Below are 24,492 nucleotides of genomic sequence, written 5' to 3'. Positions count from 1 at the left end.
CAGCAGACGTTAACTGTCGGGACCCAGCACACAGATCTGGCCATCCCTCATAGCAGCAGCCCCAGAACTGCCCTATGAGCAGGGCATTTGCCCATTTGCAAACAATGGGTGGCCTTGGATAACAGCCCCTTGTGTAAATGCAGATTTCTGTGCTTCATTACAGATACGCAGCGCTGGAGTGTCTCCAAGACGCAAACCAGCATCTGGGTGAGCTTTGCATGCGTGCGTGGTTACGTTCTAACAGAGGGGCCCAGAGTTGCGTGCTCCAGGTGTATGGCTGCAGGGCCAGGTGCAGGCAGCTCCACAGCCACGGCAGGGGTTAGGGCTGAATGGGCTCCATTCATGGGGAAGCAAACAGGGCTCCAAGCCATTCAGAGGGAACATTTCTGAGGGATATTCCCATTGTACGTCTAATAAGTCCCTTTGCAAGTTTTAAAGTTAGAAATAATCCAAACATGCATTAAACCGAAGTTATTATTTTGGACTGGGCAACACAGGGAGCCCTAGAGCCATGCCGCTGAGGAGAGGGACCAAAGAGCACCCCCAGTGGGGAGGGCTGGGCTGGATCTCCAGGAACAAAAGCAGCTACAAACCAGGTTCCCCACGTGAGAACCTCATTAGAGCCCAAAGCCCACACAGCAGACAGACTACAGAGGAAATTGGAGCCTAATTTACACGGAGAACGATTACTTACTGCAACCAATTAGTGTCAAGCTGACTGACAGCCGACCCAAAATAGGCTTTCCCCACCCTTGTACTGCAAGTCTGAGCTTTCCTTATTGCTTCGCTTCTGGCAGGTGAACGGTAGCACCTTGCCATGAGAGACAGCAGGGAGCATCCCCATAACAAACCACGGTAGAGCTGCCTACCCAGAGACATGGGCAGCAGCATTGCAAATGTACTCTCTCCTGTTCTTAAATCCCATCCCAAAGGGCCCAACAAGGCATTCACAATTTATGAAAGGTGTTTCCCTTGTCCTAAGCATATATCCTCCCTGCACCTGGGGCTTTCACTCCCTGCTTTGCAATCACATTGGTGATCTGGGGGTACGGTTTGTATTTAGGCAGCAACAGAGCCTGCAAAGCACTCAGCAGCAGGACTTCATCGTGTTTACCAATGCGCAAACTGTTTGCTTGCAAACACTGCAGAGAAACTGCCCCTCCTCCATACCAGATGAGTCCAAAACCCATCAAACAGACTTTAAAACACCCTGACATACACACATGGAACTGATTAAGTGCTGTTCATCTTCCATTCATTGTTTAAAAAGTGCCTCATTCTGCATTATCTTTCTCTCCTTCCCAGGAACATGCTCTTTATTAACAGCACTGTCTAATCACTGCCCTTTGCTCCAAACCACAGTCTGGGTGTGCATTTTGAACGCACAGATAAGAAAGAGCATTTAAAAGCAACGTGCTGCATTATCCTTAATGAACTTCTAAGGATGGTCTCTATGTGACTCTCATATTTAAAGACTTTATGGATCTTCTGTACAGGTAAGACACATTACTCTTTTCATCTCTGCAGGCTAGACAGCATCTTTAAGTAAACTTCTCTGCAAAGATAACTTGGAGGAAGTGCTCTGTGCTGTGTCTATGGCTGTTTGATAATACCTGGAGACAGCCCGGACCTCAGGTGGTGTCAGGCAGCAGCAGGGATGCTTTGATTCCAACTCACTTCCCATCAAGGGTGATAAATCAATTTACACCACAGGAGCACCATCAAGAGATGGCCTCATCCCAGCACTTTTGATGACAGCCACCACAAAGGCTGTGAGTAGTGGCCCTGTTCCCCCTTGTTAATCTGAAAGTCTTTGCTAATTACAGCATGCATGCAATGAAAATGCACATGCGCTCACACTCCCTGCAATTAGGCTCTTAATCTTGTGCTTATGCTCAAACCTACCTCCTCCACACCCACTTTTACCCAGGAACTGCTTTACCAGCAGCCTGAAGGGCAGCACAGCACAGCTCCAGTTCTGCATTCCCCTTGGTGCTGCTCTCTTCAGAGCCAGGCTCACAGCACCTTTAACTCCCATTAATTCCCACTACAATTAACAGGGCAGCTCGCAGAGCACTGATGACAGTGGGATCTGCAAGGGCAACTCTATCAAAATTATCTATGGATAAATGAGAGTAATTATAGCAGCAAATTCCTCACTGAGACTTTATCAGCTGCGCTGTTAGGGAGCAGGGAAGGCTTCAGCTCCCCTGGTTCTGCAGACAGCTCTCCTGGGGCAGGCGAGATGGTGGTTATCCAAGAGGGGAGGTAATTGCTTCAGGAGGGCAAAGCTGGAGAAGCCTTCAGAGTGCATCCATACTGCTCCCAGGAAGGCTTGTGGAAATGATGTGCACTGATTGAGGAGGTGGGCTGCTGGGGCTGCGCTGAAACTGCAGGGAGGGGAAGGATGGTGAGAAAAGGATGGAAAGGGTGAAAAACAAATTAACCCCCAACAGCTGCACAAAGGAGCGGCCTGCTCCCTGCAGGCATCCCTGCCTGGTGGCCACTGGAAGATGAAAGGCAGCTAGAGCAGTGGCAAAATACTTGTGATGATGCTTATGGGCTGAAGGTCTTTGAAGCCATCTTGAGTGCTGCTAAATCACTTGTTTTCTTCGTGTTCTGTCTAGGATTTGGCTTTGTGCTCCCATGTTTATGCTGTGTGCGTCCAGAGGCTCCAACCAGCAGGTACTGGTCTGGTCTGGGGTGCCCCAGGTGCGGGCAGCACTGGAGTCTCCCCAGTCCCAGAAAACCAAAGCATTCATCTTTTCAAAGCAGCCTTTCTCTAAAAACCGATCTGGTGCATCTTTCTGGCTCCCTCACTACTTGCAAGGAAAGAAAAGCAGAAACCAACGCCATCTTCCTATGCCTCTGAATATGCAATAACAGGAGCTATTGTAATAATAAAAACCAGAAGGAAAGGCGAGAACTTCAGCTGCAAGCAGCCTTGCAATCCTGACCCTGACACTCCTGACAAGGTGACAGGTTATTAAGGAATATCCATATTAATCCCAACTAAAAAGTGCTCTATTCAGCCAATTAAAGTGCCTGAGCGCTCCCAGAGACCTCTGTACTCTTTTTTTTTCTCTAAATGCCCTCTTAGGGAAAGGAATGGCTTCTGCAGAGATGAACTGCCCAGCTCCTTCCCACCTCGCCACGAGCGAATAAAATGTTCCTGGCTGCTTCCAAACACTGCACATTAATCTGCGCAACGGAGCCTGTCTCTTTCAGCATCCGAATGATTTCTCTCCGGGGTGGGTAAGACAGAGCTGTTCCACTTGGCATCACATCCCTCCCTGCCCCCTCCTCGCCTTGCTTTTTATTTTTTTGGCTCACAAGACATCGCTCCAGGCTCGTGCGAAGCTGGAGAACTCACTGCTGTAGGACACGCAGATATATGAGGCAGCGACGGCGCTCAGAACAGAATCAGGAGATTATGTTTTTTAATGCATCAAATTAAGAAGAATCCAACCACCCCTCCCCACAGCTCAGGGCCCATCGCTTGTTTCTCCATCAGCCATTTCTCTGCCTGTGACAGAACCCAGAGTGACAGAAACTGTTTCTTGAATTAAAGGCTGCTGGAAACGAGATACAGGAGAGGTCCATTTGTGGCCATTACTAGAATTCTTTCCCAAGCCACGTAAGTCCTGTGTTGCTGAGCCTCGTGCAGTGATAAATCCAAACAGCTCCTCCACACAAAGGGCTCTGGGTATGAAGCTGAGTGTTTCATTAACACCATACACAAGGGTTGGATTTTCTACCTGCCAGCCCCACATTTCTGTCAGCAAGGATCCTGGCTGCTCTAGCAGCTACTGGAGGGGCTGAAGCTGCACTGGGCTAGTGCTCTTCATACACATTGCCATGGGCCCTGCTAGACAAGGTCCAGCTTGGTGAAATCATACTAGTTTATAGAAATCTTCATTAAACCATAAAATGTTTTCTAGCTGCAACCACTCTGCTACCCACAGCTTAGGCTTTGGCATGACCCATGCAGAAGAGATGCTTACAGCTGGACAACCTGGTCCATTACCACAGTATAGGGTGGAATCATCTCACCCAGCTCCCATCACCTCTCATTGCTCTCCAAGAAAAGCATGCACCTGAAACCCTCTCACTCCTGGAAACATAATGGCTCAGGGTCTCAGGATGCATCTCATCCTTTGGAAGCCAACACAAGAACAGCGTGTGCTTTCCCATCCCCAAACCCTGAGCCCTTGCCATTCTCACAACAATTGAATACAGTTCTCAGTATTGCAACCCCATTAAAAACAAAACAAAACAAAACTGCCCCACCAGCCAGCCTGCACCTGCCTAGAGCAATAATCCCACTGACACCAGATCTGCACAATGAAGAAGCCCATTGAGCTGGAGCTGGGTTTTTCTATAGCTAAAATGGAAACAAATATTGGCTCACGAGGATGAACGATGCCTGCAACAGATTTTTGCTGCACTTGATTAAATACAGCACACTGCAAACCCATTTCTCCTCCTTGAATGATACACTCTATAGTCTAAAATTAAGCCCAGCAGGATAAGATCCTGTATAGATTTCAAGATATTGCAGATTTTTTGGAAACCCTGGCTGCACCGTATCCACACTCTGCAAAATCACTTGAGAGTCTCTGGCACCAAATAGAAACACAGCAACAGCTAAAAATCATGTCGTGTTTTTATCTCGATACAGCTGCACCATGGAGTACAGCTGGGGTTTGCTTTTCCATGATAAACTACTCCTTTGCTTTTGATCATTTTACTGTGTAACTGTGGATGTGAATGTAAGATATTATCATAAAAAGAAAACGAGAAGAAAAAGCCCAATCAAAGAAGTGTACCAACCTGGAACACGCTTTCCAAAGGGTATTTGTAGATACCAGAATTACCATTTCTCTTAAAGACAACTGATCCTTTTCATGAAAATACAATAAGCCCTAGAGAAATTCTTGTTGATGGTTATTAAATGGACAGGCCCCATGCATTTTTCCAGTAAAATGACTGAAGCTTGGCTTTAGCATAATCTTGAAGATTATTTACATCTTGTGCAGCTTTTTTTTTTTTTCCACTGCTGCTGAATAATCAGGGCTTCTTAGAAAACCAGACAAACATAAATTCTTTTTCCCCTCCCTTCCTCTCTCTTTTACCTATTTCTTTGATTTTTTATACATTCTTTTTGATGCAGCAGCAGTGAGGAGGTTAGATGTCCTCCTGGTAGCTAAGGCACAAATCCTTGGGTCAGTGTTCCCCATGCCGTAAGCATTGGCTGCTTTTTGGGGGGCAATTCTCTTATTTCCCTGCTTCCAGATCCACCTGCTTAAATGGGAGCTTAAATGGGGCTGCCTTTTAAATGCGTTTACTTATTTTTTACCCAGAGATCATCTTAAAAAAAGCAAAAATTTGCCTCTTCTGAAGGCACTCACAGGAGCTGGTTCTCCTCTTTGAAGGAAAGGCCTAACACTGGGAATTACTTGAATATTTGGATGCTTCATGGGATAATCTTGCAGGGATGCTTCAAAACAAGCACTTGGCTTTCTACTTCAAGGTCCACATGGTTTCCAGTCACACAAACACTTTTTTCCTCACATTTCCCAGTTAAAACCCTCCACTACAAGTAGCTCTGCACAGAGAATGGATACAATTAAAAACTCTCCAACAGTAAGACTGCAGTTGGCACATTAGTGAGGCCCTTATGCTCCCTAATGTGCTTTCTAAAAATAAAATTACGTTCAGGTACACAGCTCTCAAGGCTTCAGCATGCCCAGGGAATTATCTGAACACAAATTCCCAACTAGCCCAGTTGGTTGCGCTATCTCAAAGCCATCCTGGCCCCACCAGTGTCCTACCGATGCAGAACAAGGGCTCGGCTGCTGGGCAGGGTCCCAAATTTCAGTTCTTCTCAGGTCAATGAGAAGCCAAGAGAGATGGCATGTGACATAGTTGGAACTGATGCTGGAGCCAAGGTCACATCCCAGCAGTTTGACACTACTGAGGGTCAAGACCGAAGCCTGATCCACGTGCCTGACATGATGGCCATGGCCATAGCTGGGAGGGTCCCATCTGGACAGCAGCAGTGGGCTAAATGACATGGCAGGCTGTGCTGTAGAAAGCTTGCTTGCAGTAATTAGAGGCATCATGGGAGAACTTCAAAGCACATTGGGAACCCTCAATGGCAGAAGCCTCTTTTTAGTGGTCAACGAGCAAAAATTCACAAGAGCCCTCGAGCATCTCTTAATAAACCTGAATTACACAGAATTCTGTTTTGGGAAGGGGAACCTGACAGGTCACTGCAGAGCCTGCTAAAAGGAAAGCTAGAGGTCATGCTTTTCTTTTTTTTTTTTTGTATCTTTTAACTCATGCAGCTCACATATAGGCAGACAGACGCTCTGCTTTTCCTCCACCTGTCTCTAAAACTGAACACAAACTAGAGCTCGTGTATATTGAAGTCTGTAGGAAGCTTAACATTTACTTGGCTTTTGTGTAAACACGTGAATTACACAAGATTCAGCCAAGAGGCTTGGCACCCTGTCGTGCAGAGCCACATAACTCACTGCAATTAAAACCAGAGCACCAGGCAATCAGGCTCACCCGACAGCGTGCTGTTATGGATTTGCTCTTCCAAATGGCTTCCAATTTGTCTTCACAGCAGCTCAGCCTCTTGAGGAGAAACCCCATCAGCTCCATCCTGCACCCCAGGGTAGTAAGTGGCTGCCCCATTGAGCTGCAAAAGATGTGGTGGTAGCACCCATCCAGACAGGTGGGCATGGAATAGGACCATGCCACCAGGCTATGGCTTTTAGGCTGTGTGTTTGCTCACCCTGATGGTGCAGGGATGCTCTGCATCCTGCCCCTATGGAGGTGTCCCAGTAAATGCATTTGAATAATAAGAATCTACCGACAAGCCCAGTGAAACTGCATCACCCCCAACCGCAAGGCAGTGTGTATTCCCCAAGCCTTTCTTATTCAGTATTCATAATATGCTAAGCTATTAAACTATCCTATGGAAAGTGCTGTGGCTTACAGTGCTGCAGACAAGTGGTGTTATCACTTCGTATTTCTTCTTTGTTATTACAGTGAATCTTCCTACATCTCTGAAAATAATCCAATTATTGCTCACCACTGGTAAGGTCACTGTTGCTTTGAACAGAGATTTGGGTAATTCCTGATTACTTTTAAGCAAATATTGCCAGGACTTCGGCAGAAATTTCAGAGAGACTGAAAATCCATTTTACTGGAAACCACAGACGGAAAAATATTCATACTCTAGACGACACAAATGAACAAAAAAAAAAGGTATCGTTTCTCAGCCTTATTAGAAAAATATTGTTTTATCTGAAATTGAGAGCATAGATATATTCAGTTATTAAAATAATATATAATTTTTCATATTATATAACCTTCGGAATAAGGCAATCATCAAGTCTTTATTAAATGTCCTCATACAGGCTCCAAAATGTATTGAGCTACTTAAACACAATATATGGAAAATGGCAGAGGGTTTGTATCACTTGTGGGAATAAAATAGCTCAAAGAAAAGCAGATATCAAAGATCAATCTATAATAAGGAAAATGCAGTTAACATCCCTTACAGCAGTCTCAGAGATTATTTTTCTGCATCGAGCCAACTAGATAACAGCAAAGTCAGACAAAACGCTTATCATGCCAAGAAAAGGTGTCTATTATATGTCTTTTGGTGCAATTAATCACGGGTTCTTTACTGTCAGTCCATCTTTAGGCAGTGCTGGGGAAAAAAAATACCCAACTCTTTTCTTTCCCTTAAGAAGAAATTAATCACACTGTCACTGAGAAATGGTTTTTCTGCCATCACTTTCCCTGTACTGCCAAATGACATTAGAAACAAAACCCTGCTAGTGCTCGTTCTGCTAAGGGAGAAAGGATGCTCAGAATTAACCAAGGGTGCCCTCCAAGGTGGCCATGGGCACGTTCCAAAGACACCAGCAGAAGACCCAGAGCTAAGGGTGCTGAGGAAGGATGATGGCTGCTAGCAGCTCCCATACACTTCAGTTGTTTTTTGTTTTGAACAAATAGCACAAAGAGAACAAATGCTTGCACGGGGCTAAGGACCCATGTCCTCTATGATTCTTCCTACAAGAACACAAGTAGGTTGCCAACTAATCTTCTCTTTTCTGAGTAATACATACATTTGCATTTCTTTGTGGTTCTGTGTTTTGAAGCAAAAGCAGCAGCCTAAAAACACTGAGAACTGAATATTTAACAAGTGAACTCTGTTTACCCCTTACACAGAGCACCGGCTAGAATGTTAACACCAGGAAAACACAGGAAGAAAAATACAGTTTTGTGCTTTGTCATCAGAGTAAGACCCAGCACAGAGGGGATGAATTTTTAAAACCTTCCAGTGAGCTGCAGAATGATTTCCCAGTTAGAAGTGAACTCTAATCAAAACGTCCCCGTTACCTCGTGTCCCAAAAAGCAGCCTGGATGAAAGCGAGAAAGCAGTCCGGGTGCAATAGGCTGAAGTGAAGGAGGGACCCAAGGGAAGGAAAAGACATAGCGGCTGCTGAGGATAAGCAAAACACTAAGGCACAGTGCAGCATTGATGCCAGTGGGGAGAAAAAAAAAATAAATGATACAAATCAACTGGCTTCAATGCTTTTCTAAAGGTGTTTTCCCAGATTCTAGAGGAAGATCAAAAGGGAAGTTGTTTTCAGTGTTGTTGGCTTACAAAGAGCACTGGGTAGAGCAGGCTGGGTGCAAGGACTCACACCTGAACAAGACTAAGAGAGGATCACTGCACTCACATTTCAGCTGCTGCTTTTAAACAGGGCTGCTTAAATGAGAGGCGCCTGGGGAGGCCGGTGTGAGAAGAGAAAGCAGGACAGATGGAATTAATGCAGAAACCCAAGACGGCTCATTAGTGTGGAAGTGAGCATTGTCAAAGAGCTCACTCTGCACCAAGCATGAACCTGGCGTAATTGAGCCCAGCTATTTAACAGATTGAATTAGACATTAGTGCACGGAGGTGAGACAGGGAGCACAACACTGACCTGGTTCTGGTGGCCTGGGGACCTTCTACAGCTTGACCACCCTAGCAAACACCACACATGCAGAATAGCCAAACAGTTACACTTCTTATTAACACACTATCATAGCACTGCCAACTGCTCCTCCTGCTGCAGGAACTCTGAGCCTCCCTGACATTTCACTTTCTTGTCTTTCTGCTCCATTCAGTCATGACTGTACGTCCCTGCAGACTTAGAGAGGCAAAGCAGCACCATCCACATCCTATTAAACACTCAGGAGCCAGGTTTCAGGGGACTTTTCAAGTCAGATAGGACTAATTGCCACGGGTGACTGAGCTCCACTGCAGCCAGAAGGACTGCACTGCACAGAACAGCCTTTCCAAGGCACAGGTGTTTTCTTTCCCTGTCCTTCATAAATCTAGCCAAATAATCAGTATATTGGCATGAAGCAAATGCACAGCAAAGTAACAACACTCACGTTATTGAGGTTCTTACTAGGGATGAGTACATCATTAATCACTGTTAATGCCAACGTTAAAATGATACTGATGTTAAGAATCCCAGGCATCCCATTTGGTGCTCATATAACATATGGCACACGTGAATTTTATAGCTTTTGTATTAATCTACCCGGAATGCCATCACTTTGCAAGATTTCATGAAATATTAAAATTACGGAGGATAATTTATTTTACAGCTCTAGGCAAAGGCCCTGGGAATCACGAGAACCTGCCCATTAAATTCACACAGGTCTGCGACTCACAGTCCTAATATCCCATGTCTGTTTGCTGAGCAAGAGAACGACACGACGCCTTTCAGCTCCGTTATTTGATGGATCAGTCTGAATTTGCTTATTAAGGTTTCTGCAATCCATTACCACTCCAGGAAACAGAGAGAGAGCGAGACTGAGAAAGACATGATAGACTAAGGATGTTTATCAAACCACGCGAAGTGAGATTGACATTCAAAACAAATCACCGCAGCCTCTGCTGAAAGTGCCGGGCATCTTTATCAACAGCTGAACTATAAGTCACACCGTTGACTTTCAATACTCAACAAAAGGCTATGGTGCATAAGGTCAGTGTAAGAAAACACTGGGTTTTCATGGCTTATGATTAATGTATTGCAGCTCTACGCATTCCAAAAGGATTGCACACACCTGGGCTCAAAATGGCTCACAGGGCTCTGGTATGGGCACACAAGCAGTGACACCATGCAAGATTGACTTCTCGCCACCCATTGGCAGTCCCACCACACATGCAGTAGGGTCTCTCATCTATGTCTTTCAGAACCAGGCAGGACGGATCTGGTCTCTGCTGAGATATTCCCTGCTATAATGGTTGCTGTGGAGAAAGGTTTCTGCAATAGCTATCAGGGAGATTCAACACTAGCAGCTGCTGTGAACTTTGAACAACCACAGAATTGAATAGTAATTCTCTGATGAATGCTTACCACCTTGAAAAACTCTTTTCAAGATCAAGAATTGGTATAAAACTAGTAGCCTGTTGCAAAACTAGGTGCACACAAGATATAAAGTCACTATTTCAAACAACTACTCATAAAAAAATGAAAGGATCTTGCAAGATCCTTTGGTCCAGCCCCATGCCCTGAGGGTTTGATGCACTGACTGCAGAGGCAATTGTGCACGCTACAGGATGAGGTGGAAGAACTCTGCTGCAACACCACATTGTCATGAACAAGTGTGTAATAGCCCAGGTTGCACCTGAAAAAACAGTAATTCCTGTACCTCAACAGCAGCACACAGAAACCTCTGCAAAAATTGTAATTCCCTTGCTTATCATTGCAAATTTGGCTTACTGAAATCCTACAGGTCTTGCAAACAAATAAATAATCCTATTGAACATCAACTGGAGGAAATGGGTGTGGATGCATCTGCTTAACTGAGCACACAACTGGTAGTTACTAAGCATGCAATGAAAATTTGAGTCTGTATCTGCAGAGATGTTTCCCATTAAAAAAAACAGCTTGGTAATACCAAATATTCTTGGACCACTTCTCCACCATGTAAAATATAATGTGCAAAAGTACACTTTACTTCCAAGACACCATAAACATGCACAGCAGAAACACCAGTATTATAAAAAAAGGGAATTCAATGTTTTTGTTATTGCCCAAAACGGCAGCACCACAAACAAATGTGCAAACAGCAACCTCAACAAAACAGCCATCGTGTATCCAACAGCAAGATTGGTGTCCCCAATCAAGATCACAGATTATAAGGACAACACTGAGGATTGTGCTGCTCTGAACTACTCAGTGATTCAACTACTCCCGTGGCACACATGCTAAATACATTGAGAAGGCAGCATGGTGACACGTGGATTTGTGCATCCGTTTCAAAGAGACGGATGTGAACTCACACAAACAGTGAGAGCGTGCGCTTGCTGCTGCCAAAGCACTCGTTTATCCCCATATGCATTCGTGGCTGGGGACAATGGGCTCCTCAGCAATGCTGCTTGGTTCAGCCCTAATTAACATTGAGGTGCCAAAAGAGAATGAAAGCTGCCACTAGGAGTGTTTTCCAAAAGCTCTCTGAACCCTCAAATACTAAATATTGAATTAAGACCTGAAAAGGAGAATTTTTCATTTCCAATTTAAACACATACTATATTTTACAGATGTGTTCACCCAGAGTGTTGACTGAACTGATGAGAGATGACCCAGCTGACTGGATTGTTTTCTGGAAGACAATGAAGTGGAATGATTCCTTTGAGCTAAGGGGAGCTGAGAAATAGCAAAAAGCAAAAAAAGCCTCCAGACTTTGGATGCACCAACAAAACATTATGGAGATGCAGAATGCCACTGCAGCTCTGCCTCCCCTTCTCTCATGTGGGATGCTCACCAAAGAAAGAGTCCCTGTGCTCATTAACCCAACCTGGGACCCTGCTGCCTCCTCAGGGTGATCACAGTGCTTAACTGGCTGGGATGCAAAATCGTAACTGGAACCAGAGAACCACGAATTGGCCTCACTATTTCATTTCTGGAAACTTCCCTGTTAGACAGCCCCACACTGCTCATGTATAGCTTCATTGATTCACCGTGCTTTTACAAGCCCATCAGACACAACAAAAGGAGGAAATGGACAAACACACCTGGGGAAAACATCATTAAAATACTTGTAATGCTCCCTTAAACACTCATGGTTGTGCTTTATTGGAGGACACCACATGCTCTCTGCATGCTAAGCACTTTGGCAAAGGAAATAATCCTGGTGCTTTAACCCACAGCTAATCAATCTGCATTATCCCATTATACCTGTCCTGAGAAACAAGGAAGCATTTCTCCAGGGCACTACCTTTTCTCCAGCCCAATTCCTTGCTGTGTTTAGCAGGGCTGGCTGTCCCCAGGCACAACCAAAACCTCACTGCCTGTCCTTTCTGAAGGCTCCCTCCAAGCCTTCAGCACCAAAGCTCCTGCCATTGTGATCTCCTCCAAACAGGGCTCTCTCTTCGCTACACTGCTTGTTCACCGCAACATATCACACCATCATAACTAATTTTATTTTTTAAAAGATATGAAATAAAACTGTAACTTTTTCCAGAGTTGCTAGCTATTGACCTCATGCCCCAGCCTTAAGCATCATCTCCCCAACACACGTGCCACATCAGATAGGTGTGACTAACTGTTGGAATAACCACATGCAAGCATGCAATCCCTGCTAACACGTCTAGGAGACGTGAGGTTGAAACTGGCAGGCAGTTTGCTTCTGAGTAGCCACTGGAGATGGAAGCAAAAACCCAGTCAAGTGATGTCAGCCCCACTGTAATGCCAGAAATGCGTGCAACTCCCCTGCAAGTTCACAGCCATGCTTTCCTTGTCAAGCAATTAAGGATAGACTCTATCTGCTGTAAACACGCCTTTTGTTTGCAAACTAAATTAATGCCACAGCAGTGATTAGCAGAACGTTTTCACCAGTGCTTCTTAAAAATGAGGTTGAAGAAGCATTTCAGCTTATCCCAAAGCAGACTTGCCTATTCTGGGCTAGACAGAACAACATAGGCCTTTGAGATACATTTTCTCCAAAGAAAAAAAAAAAAGATTAACCACTGTACTTCTGGCAACTTGCACTTGCACTAGGAAGAGTCCCACTCTATGCATAAACCCAGTTATCACATATCAAAATCCAGAGTTGCTTACAATAAGGCCTTGAGGGTTCCATCAAATGAGGAAAACTCAGCCTCAATTGCCACCTACAGAAGGATGCTCCATCTTTATCTTTTCAGACGCTCCAAACATTCGACATCACAAATGGAGCTCAGTAAGTCAAAACTGAACACAGGGCAATGCTCTGGGTCTCTTCAGAACTACAAATACTCATCGACAGCAAAGCTTATGCACATTATTTTCCACGTAGCTCATGTTTTCAATCTGCCTAGCACAACTGCCTCGGGTGATTTAAATAGGAACTGAAAATCCTCCTGAAAGATGGAAGCAGCACCGTCCAATTTGTAAATACCTTGGGCTCCATGGAAGGCTGTTAATGTTAATACAGGGAATCTGTTTGATGCATGTGAAAAGAAAAATAATTCTCATTACAGAGTTTCTTGTAATGACAGTGCTCAAATATAAACCACAACAGCCTGCTTTTGATTAGAGCAAGCCATTTAGTGCCGCCGTTATTACTTGTTGTTTCTATGGTTCCTTGGGTGTGCATAACTCTTCCCAGACAGACACAAGGAAAGGCTTGCATGCTTCTTCACTGAAGTAACAAATCCTGCTGGGTTTCAGCAAGGTCAGGCTTCCTCGCTATCCTCCTCACCTGTGCATGACCCATGGCAGGGCTTGGTGGGTCCAGATCAGACTGAGCAATTCTCCTTTTCTGGTCCTTTCTGCATTGTTGTTGGTTTTTTTTTTTTCCTCATTTTTAATTTTTCTTCTCCTTTTACCAGAAGGAAGAGGTTTTTCTTATGCATTCATCCATATTGGAAGTGTCCCATGTTCTCCTATCCACTTGCAGAGGACCACATTATAATTTATATTATGACTAGAAAAAAAAAAGGCATTGCTACATTCAGGAGAATTTTTTGAGCGTCATTTAAATCAGCTCAGCATCACGGATGCAAAAAAGCTGCTGGCTGAGATAAGAGCATCAGATTAAGCACACAGACCACATCCAGATGCCTTCAAAGTGCAGCGTTGGCACAGACTGGCAAAGCTAACTCCAGCCATGGAGACACGATCTGAGAACATTTTTTTTCACTCATTCCAACATGAGAGTTACACTGATTAAAAAACAAAACAAAACAAAACAAACACATTAAAAAAAAAAAAACTCCTCCAGCAATCTGTCAGGTCAAAGGGTTAGAGAATGGAGGCCACGTTTAATTGGCCGATGGTGGTTAACAGCCCCATAAGCATCTGTGTGCCCAGATTTGTGACCTCGGTTACTTGGCACGCACTTTTGTTTGGCTACAAGAGACGACAGCAACCACACGAAAGCGACTGCACAGATACAAGGTCAGTATGTGCAGTATTAATGAAGCAATATAGATGATAAGAAATACATCCAGTGCCTGGATATACTGTATGCTCAGGGGAGCCAGACTGATATTAAACAGCAAAATACTGATCTATTGTGTAGGATGCACGTCTGATGGAATGGTTTCCAGATGGGACCACTCATAAGCAGAGATTGCAAAAAAGCTCTTTTTAAATAAAATAGAAAGAATATATACCACACATACAAAGTGGTCACATTTTTCCAAGAAAACTCTGTAACAGCACTGCTTTGCGTATCTCATGCATGTAACTTGAGTTTAGGGTATTTTATTGGTGAAGAATAGGTTTTTTTTTTACCTCAGAAGAGGTTACTTTAAGCAAGAATGGCCATATCTTGCTTCTGCACTGTTAAATTCTTCTCCCAGCCTGCTGGGCGGCTGGGACGGATTGCAAGGCTGGAGCTGAGACAGCAAGGAAAACAAATGTAAGTTGTTTTAATTTTTATAGTACTTCCATGTGCAGTGCATAAACCTCTATTTAGAGTAAACAAAACCATTTCAGAGCTGGAGGGGGTGATAATCAGTGTACACAGATCTCAATAAATACGTCAGACTATCAAACTGCCAAGCTTGGCTCTTTCCTTTGCTGTTTGAAAGCCACCAAACAAACTCTCGGAATTAATCAAAAATCATTTACAAAGGCCATAAAACGATGAGGCTGGTAATAAATCACATTAGCAGAGTATCACAGAACAAACCGGCACTTGTGTTTCGGAGAAGCTGATATTGGGAGAAAAATGCTGTTCTCCACCCCTCTGTAAACGTTATTAAAAAGTTGTTTAGTTGCCATTGACATATTGTTCAAAAGCTGTTGAAAAACGTCCTGCTTGCCAGCAATGTAAGGAAATGTTCAGCACGGGGTGAACGTTAGCACACGTCCCACTGGGTGCTGAGCTGGGGAAGGAACCGGGACAGAAAATGATTTTACTCCTTGCAAATCGAACATTTGACTTCTGCTCTATTGCTTGCATCTGTTCACCAACCCCAGCTATGTGCTCATCCCTTTCATTTAAACATCACTTACCTCTTAGACATAAACAGTTTATCGCTCGAGAGCTACTCTACACCAAACAAGGGCTGCGAGCAATATTCCACCCTCTTACTTATGTAAATACCATTTATTAGCAGGAGGCACAGAGTGCAATGCCTGAGCTGAGGCCCAGGAAGCTCTGCACTCATATTTTGCTAGAAAATCTGAGAGATGTGGGAAAGTCAATGCAAGGCCATCAAAGGGGATAAGCTGAGGGGATACCCCTGAGCACCACATGCCATAACACTCCGTAGCACATCGCAATCTAATGATCACAAGTCATCTAGAGGCGCAAAGCAATTTTCTGGAAGTCCCAACTGGTTCAAAAAAGGCACGTATTTCTGAGGAGAAATGACAGATTATGGCAAAGCTGGGATGGCTTTCTGCTTTGCGGCACTGTTTCGTCGCAGAGTCAGATGGAGCCTAACAGGAGTCGGGTCAGACGATGGCTGAAGTACTGGGACACACCGTTGAGGAATGTCAGTTTGTACAGCCCATCACTGCTCCGGTGATGGAAATGAGCATTCCTAAGTTAAATGGCATTCCCAAATGGCTGAGAAAGCAGCTGATACAAGTTTGGTGCCAGCAACAAATCCATAAGAGAAACTAATTCAAATCCTGGCTCATCCTTGTTTCTATCACTAATGACTCCCAACCTTTCCCCATTCACCTGTGTTACTACTCGCTTGTTTAATAAACATTTCAACAGTTGTTTTTTTCCCCTGTGTTTATTTATACTTCCCATTAAGAGGAAGGCAATGCCTTTTGAAAGAGCAATGTACCTGGTGGCTGCTGCTAGCACAATGAAATCACTGTAGCCAGAGCAAGCTCTCATACAGACAAGATGCCAAGCGAAGGAGGAGCCAGCACGGGGTGGTGTGAAGAAGCAGCACCACATGTGGAGGAGTATTAAAACAATGTCACACCTGCTTCCCACTTTCAGAGAACATCCCCTGTGCAACCAAGACTTGCTGCTGATGGAAATAAAGCAAGGAGCTGCCTGTGGCAAAGCCCCGACGAGGGTGCAGCCCAGTGGAAACACCCTCTGACTCACTTTGTTACTGAGGCTAAGTGTGAGCTAATTAATTGACTGTATCTGTTTCTCTGCTCTGTATTTATGAAATGCAATCTCCACAGAAAGGCTGGCTGCCTTGCAGATACAACATTCAGATGTTAGAAATTCATGAGCCAGAATCAGTAAACATGATGCAATTATAAAAATAAATTGATGTGGAAAATCAACTTAAAGAGTCCTCGAGAGAAAAAGCACTTCTGGATAAAATGCCTCATAAAAATGCACGTAACACCATCCTGGCTGCAGCAAAGCAAACAACCAGGGAATATGTTTCAGTCTGTCCCGGGCAAATCATACCCCAAGACAGTGCTCTCAGTCTTCCCCATCACCACACGTATCAGAGATTTGCAGCCCCAGACCAGTCCCCACTTCTCCAGCCATTCGCCAAGTCCAGACCAAACATTTGGGAGCGTACAGTCAGGGAGGAAGACATACAGAATGGGGCTTCTCCAGTTGCACTTCTCGGTGTTTCCCAGCATTTCTGTCTGATTTTATTGCCACGTTAGTTGTCTGTTATAATCAACTCAATCCAGCTGCCAGGCTCCCAGCAGTTGTTACTTTGCCATTTACTCTGAGTAAGGCGTGAAGCTGCCTTATCCCACCAGAGTCAGACAGATGAGTTTCTAATTGCAGCACCATTCCCAGGTTCTTTGTTCCTAGTTACAAAACAATTTCCTTTTGGGAGACAAGTACACCCTTGCACCAAGCCTGCACTTTCACACAGTCAGCACATTTTCTTGGCTCCCTTGGCAGCTCCCCAAACCACTGACCGGCACACTGCCCACTTGCAGGACCCAACACAGGAGGACAGGCTTATTCCTTTTTCCTTCCTCAGAGTGTTTCAAGATGGCTGAGGTGGACAAATCTCATCTCAGAGGGCGCCTTTGAATCACAGCCTCCCAGGCAAAGTCTGAGACCAAGCAGCATTTCTGGTTGCTTGATCACCACTTCGGGGCACTACCCTACATCTCTAGCTGGGGTGTAGAGGCTGAAGGGCATCTCTACACTGGGAGGGAGCTTGGAGACAAGCTAGGCACCAAACCAACACATTACCCAAACAGGGATAACTCTACCCTAAGACTCTGTAATCCCCTCCATGAGAGAAATGGTTTATCCTACTTGGTTGCACAACATAACTCCTAAAAAGCGGAAGGGGTCAAGAGTGCTCACCTCTCACTTGGAACAGCATTTTCTAACAGATCCGTGAAGATCACAATGAGTCCCACTGACCTGGGGCCATAATGACAGCCCATGCCCACCCAGCCCCAGATCCCTGCCTGCCCAGCACCTCCTTTCTGCACATCAGGTTTGGGGATTTTTCCTTTCTTCTGGCTCCAAGCAATGAAAGGAACTGGCTGAGCATTTGGACACATTGTTAACCCAGCACTTATGCCAACATGTGTCAGACACCATGGCAACTGGTGTGCTGAGCTAATTATATCTGTACACAACGCTTAATAATGAAGCATTATATTGCCTCATTAGAGAGCCTTTGCCTGGCTTCTTCCCCACACCCTGTGCAGGCTGCAAGGTGAGGCAGTGTCTGCCAAAGCTCTGTGATGCTGCTGGGACCAGGGACTACTCCATCCATCCGCCCCCAGCAAAAAGAGCTATTTAGGTGTCCTGACAAAGAGACAGAGCCAACAAACTGCTGCTTTTCTAGCACACGCTTGTGCAAGAAGGAAAACAGCAGAGGTGAGCTTCCAGCACCAGTCCAGCTGCCCCCCCCCTCCCAGCACCTCCATGTGTGGTCCGTGTGTAAGCACCATCTGTCTCCAGTTTAGCGCAGCACTGCCACAGTCCCACCAATTAAAACAGCCTGCTGGAGTTCAATTCTTACATAAATGCGAAGTTAAGTAAATGATCAGCAGTGGAGATAGATAGGACAGGGAAGCCCAAGTGCCAGCAATGCATCCGACGAGGGTGGGAGAGGGACACTGTGCCACTGCAGGGGAATGGGACCCATCCCCAAACCCCACACCTGCCATGCCTGCAAGGCCTGGGTCCTGCAACCTAAAGCTATCCTGAGCCCCAGAACGCAGGAGGGCGATAGATATCCAGATATCTATTAATAGATAGCCCCTGATCTATCCACACGCTCAGCCCATTTGCCTCCATGGCACTTTGCTGCCTTTATCACCTGGAGGGAAAATCAGGTGCTATGAAAAGGCGGTGAGGAGTAATGGTCTGGCTGTGCCACTGAAATCCAGGTCACAGCACTGTGAGGGTGAGCCATTTCCCGTCCTGGCCATTAGAGTGGTGTCAGCCACACAAGGAAATTGCTCGCCCTTAATGCAGATTTAGTTGTTCAGTGCTATTGCTGTAGCAAGTTCCAGGGCATTGGTCAAGGCAGACAGCTGCAGAATGTCACGTGGAAATGCAATTTACTGTGAGCTAGGAGAAAAGCAGTACCAAAATGCAAATCTTGTTTGTTCAAGGGCAGAAGGAGTTGCAAGGCTTATGCTCTGGGCAGAAGGAGCATCACCTGGACATTGTTCTCCATTCACCACTCTGAGAACAGAGCTAACAGCATCGCATGGCCATTTAAAACTACTGCAACTACATGTAGGCAATGCATGGAAACACTGCTTGGCCTTCACCAGGTAAGCAGAAGTGACCAGAGCTATACAACACGAAATGATGCCCTCAAAACCTAAATAGGGAGTGACCATCTGCGTGCAGGGAGATGACTCCTCACAGCACAGCACCATGCTCACATTTCCAGCTGATGAGCTTTCCAGAAACCCTCACTAAAACCCAACCTGCAGCTGACCCCAGCTATTTTCTCCTGCTTAAAAAAATGAAATACAGAATCGTTTCCTCTTCAGTTCTGTGAAGATTTGGAAAGTAAAAAGACAATTAAAATGAGCAGAAATGGATCGGCAGCACTGCCTCCTGGGATGTCCCACCAACTCCAATGGGAAGGGGACCAAACCCTCAGCACAGGGGATGCAGGTGGAAGCTGCTCAGAAGAGATGGTTTAGATAAATATCATATAAAATAGCTCGACCCCCATTCCTGTGCAGCAATGTATTTGCTTGTATTTACCACCCACATACTATTTTATTAAGACATAATCTCAAATGAGAATTGTTGCCATTGCTGAAGTTTATTTTAACATATGGCTAACCAGGGCTAAGAAAAACATGTAAAATACATTTTAACGTGCTATTCCTGCCTAATGGTTTTTTGTAATTTTTTTAATACCTTATATATATTTATACATTCCAAACTCTGGGAGGGCAGGTATGTTAAAAAATTATATCAGTCACATGGTGATTGCTAAATGAAAAAAACACTGTGGTTCCTTTGTATTAACCCCAAACCACTAGCACTGTTATATTTTTCAGTGGGCAAAAGGTAATTTGTAGTTTCATAAATTCTATTCAAGACATCATAGTTCTTACCTGGTCACAGCTGTCAGGTGCTGATACACCACGGTGGCGGGGTTTTAAAAGCAGAGATGGATGTCTTGTAAAAAGCCCCAGGCATTCAAAAGCCAGAAAAATTCTTTCAGTCCTGAAAAAGCCCAGTTCGAGTCTTGCTTGGGGTGAGAAACTTTTGCTACAGTTCAGCACGGCATTCAAACCACATGCCTACTGCTAAGAACAGGAGGAGGCTCTGCTGCCTGTGATAAACCACCCACGTGTGCAACTTTAGGATGTGCCACTTAACCATGGGTATCAGCACACCCCTAATGGGAAGCCATTAGCAGAACCAGCCTCACATAAAACCATCAGAGGGCCCCAAAGAGGGCTGTGAAGACGAGAAGGATCCGGAGGGAAAGAGGAAAGGCTGAGGTCCCTTGGGCTGTTCAGCCCAGAGGAGAGCAGCCTGGGTCTCCACTCAGGTCAGAACACATCAGAACACCCTGATCGGTCCCCGCTTTTCAGCCTTGGTCCTTTATCCCCTTATGAAAGCCCACTCTGCAGAATTTAATTGGGTATATTCTAAAATATCAGCTTTATTTCTTCACCAATAAAGCGGAAAGCCACTCTCTCACATGTTTATTTGAAATAGGGATTTAGTGAGTATTAAACGCTCCCCTCTCAGCTAAAGTTCCAGGCCAGGATTTAAGTATCTGTGTTACAAGACGAATTTGAGTTTTAACTTGCAGTAAGCACATTCTAAAAATGGAATAAAATAATGAAATCCATGTGCAAATCTCTGCCCCCCTGGTAACCCTCGTGACCCAAATACAACCCAAACTCTGACCTGTGCAGGACGTTCACCTCTGTTCACTGCTTGCTGGAAGGAAAACAAGCCAGGAAGCCAAGACAGAAAACACTCCCTAATTCTGTATTTTCTGCTGATTTTCCTCAGAAGAAGAGAAGGGCAGACCAATGGGGGGATGAACTCAGAGGCCACTTGAAAAGGCCACTTTACATACACACTGCATTCTTTATGCATTATTTACATCTCTGCTCGCATCCTGTTTTGATGTAAATCCTACTTCACTGCTGTCTGCAAAACTAGCAAATTCCTGCAGATCTGGCAAAGCACTTAACACTGCTTAGCTCCAAGCCCAGCAGCTGCTCAATGGGGCTATTCACAGACAGCTCTTCTTGCACCCAGAGGTGCTGAGATGCTTTCCCAAATCCCTGAGCAGTACCTAAGCCAGGCAGATTATTTCCACCTATGCCCTTTGACTGCAAGTGACAATGGCAAAACCCAGCAAATCAAGCAGAATATGATGACTGTGATTCGTTTTGAGCTGGTTGCCTGAAGGCAGCTGTGGCTGAGCACAAGTAATGGGCAGCCAAGGATGGGATTGCTGATCCCAGCCCAGCTCGCTGCCAGAGAGGTCAAGTGGTATTATTCTGTGTATTCCTGGAAAATACTTGAGATGAGCCTCATACCAGTCATTGGGTTATCATCTCATGTCTGGTTTCTTTTCTTTTTTCTTTTTTTTCAACAAGAAAAAAAAAGAAAGAACTGTAGCTTTTTACATCCACTGAATCAAACTCCTTATAATTAGGGCTGCTGGTTTCCGTGGCAACAAGGATCTTACTCCTTTTTATGTGAAATAAAGAAAGAATAGCTACAATCCAGCTGTCCGCATGGCCTGGGCAGTGCAGCCAGCAGAGGGACAGCACTGCAGGGCGGATCCGCTCTGCTCCCGGCAGCACTGTGCTGATTGGGGATGCACACTGAAATACCCAATCTTTGGCCAAAATCACAGTGAGAAATTGATTTCTCCATCCTTCGTCCCCTTGCCCAAGGACATCACCAGTGCTGCTCTTTCTGGAAGAGCAGCATTGCTCCCACCCTTCCCCAAGGGCTCCACAAGCTCCTCTGTGATGACTTCACCTATAATAACAACTTCCAGAGCCCAGTGTGCTCCAGAGGAAAATAAACTCCAGTTATTTTTTTCCTTTTATAGCACTCTTATTTTAAGAATTTGATGTGGGTGGAAAAGAAAAAGACACACCTATCGCGGCTGGAATAAAGCGCTGGGCACGATGTGGCTCTGGCAAGCAGGGAAGTGAATCACAAGAGATCCACGCCGACTTTCTGAAGTAGTAATTTGCCTGGGCCAGGCTGCTGTCACAGATGCTGCTGTTTTTATGTGTAATTTTGTGTTGCTTTTTCAAACATGCGAAGAAAAAAAAGCAGCAATGTAATAATTCTCAACAGCACGCCTGCATTGCTCTGCACATTGCTGACGACAAACACGTGTAAAAGAAAATAAAACCCACATTAAATGCTGAGAAGCACTGCTGCAGAGCTCGGTTTGGGGAAAAGGAGTGTTTGAGCAAAAGTGGGTGATCACGGACACAGCCTGCCTCAACACCCTCGTGTGAAGAGGGGAATCAATGCCAGCATCGTTTTCTGCATCAGCATGTGGCAGATAACACTGCCGCCGACTGAGCCTGATTTTATTTCACAAATCAATACTGAATGCTTAAGAAAGCTGGAAAAGGCTTTGTTTGTGGATTTCCATGAGGAGAAAGCAAATTTTCTGTTGTAAGTTCAATGCTGACATTTCAAACAAGCAAGCTGACTTTCAACCAAAAGCTGGGCACCTGAACAGCTGAGATGGCCAAAAGCCCACAGATCACCTCTGAGAAGCTGGACCTGGTGATGTTCCAGGTGGTTTTTCTCCCCCTCTTCCTACTTCTGGAAACACTACACCGAAGCCTGTACAGATAGCAGCTTAGATGGTCATTGGGATGTCCCCTCTATACATCATGCACATCAGTTGCTCTAAAAGTAACACAAATAATACAATAACACTATCTGATAGAGCAAATTCTCAGCTGTACCACACTACTTTTCAACATACTACTTTTCACTACCATTATCTGTGCACTTTCACCAGCGACGAACAAGAGCCTGCATGGCATGCTCATAAAAATCTGCACCAGCTGAGGCAGATACATTGTTTCACAGCTGCTATAATGGTGCTGTTGCTAGGATAATACTGCCCTTGCAGTCCAACTTTCACTGTGTTACCATGCTCTGATTGACCTTCATAGCATTCAGCAAGTGCTGATGAATGTCAGTGGCTGCCATTTTTGTCCACCTGGAGGAATTCAGTTCAAGACCTTTGCTTCTTCAAGAGCATTTCCATGTCAGACACCATGTAGTCAGACTGCCCCCCTGCAGCCATCTATTGCATGGCAACAAAGTATACCGGGACATTGGCAGTAAGGTTCAACCTCTGCTACCATACCACCAGCATCCGCCTCTGATGCTGCGGGCCAACATAATAAAATAGGAGGCATTACTTTCGGAGCAGCACTTGTATGTATCCCAGCTGGGTAGGTCTCTTCCCTTGCTCCTCTGTTTCCCCAACCCCGTGCAACCCCAAGATCTGCTGCAGGAAGCCATCCAGCTCTGAAGAACAACAGAACGAGGAGCGACACCAAAAGGAGCTCTGAGTGCCAACAGTGAGCAACAGTGGATTCTCAAGGAGAATGGGCAGCTCATGGGACAGAAAAGCACCTGGGGTTAAGAACTGCTCTGAGTCGTACCTGGCTTGGAAAGTCCCTGAGCAGCCCATGTTCTGGGTGGGGAAAGCAACTCAAAGCCATCAGCACTGCTCCCCACTCCTCACCAACCACACTGCTCCCTGACTCACCGCCTCTCCCTGCTCCCAGACAGCATCGTGCTCCAAGAACCACAGCCATGGGATTGCTGTTTGTCTGGGCTTTGACACCAGAGCTTCAGTAGAAAGAACAGAAACGCTACATTGGAGGAGTCATTCCCTTTGCTCCCAGGAACTCGACAGACCTGTTTCTTCCCCTGAAGCTCTCGCAGGTTGCAAGCACCAAGGAAGTTTTGCCAAGGAAGCTTTTCAGCCCAAGCCTGACATTAAATAAAGCTCAGATTCACGGGATGCTCCAAACAAACTCAGCAGGGACAGAATGTGGCACGAGGCATTTGCAAAATTCACTTTGGAAGCACGCAGAGGTACTTACAACGATATCCATCCCGATCAAAGTGATTTATATTTTTCACAAGTGAGCAGTTCGCTTACTAGGAAAAAGACAAATTTAATTTTTAATTCAATTTCTGTCAAAACAATATTTTCTTGTTGCTATGACAGCTAAAAGGAAAACCTCTTAACTCTGCAACAAGCAGCTAATGGTATTGCCGCACGTTCCCAGAAGCAGGAGCCTGGGGAAGGAACATGGCCATGTGCATCATTTTTGGCTCTTTGGTTTGATGGGGATTTTTGAAAAGAATAGGCTGAAGCTAAGGAGAAAGGAGTCTCTGTGGAGCTGGGGAAATGTCTACAGACCACTGGAGCCTCATACGCCTGGGACCCAGCAGAGCCCAGGGACGCTCACTGGGTTTTCACATCAGGCACCCATAACTCTCACCACACCGAGATGTATGATCCTGGAGGGGAATGACATCTGCTGCCCATCA

At 45.2% G+C, this 24,492-nt stretch overlaps 1 protein-coding gene across 1 annotated transcript in view; it reads right to left on the bottom strand.

Moving 5' to 3' along the window:
* Positions 1–24,492, bottom strand: part of PRICKLE2 (prickle planar cell polarity protein 2) — an 88,499-nt gene that overhangs the window by 48,296 nt on the left and 15,711 nt on the right. The window lies entirely within an intron of this gene.

The sequence above is a fragment of the Centrocercus urophasianus genome, unplaced genomic scaffold (assembly GCF_019232065.1).
Source record: "Centrocercus urophasianus isolate 14NV4802_14NV808 unplaced genomic scaffold, USGS_Curo_1.0 seq_22, whole genome shotgun sequence".
Taxonomy (NCBI): Eukaryota; Metazoa; Chordata; class Aves; order Galliformes; family Phasianidae; genus Centrocercus; species Centrocercus urophasianus.
Note: the sequence above shows the minus strand (reverse complement) of the source record. Positions and strands in the feature narration are given on the sequence as shown.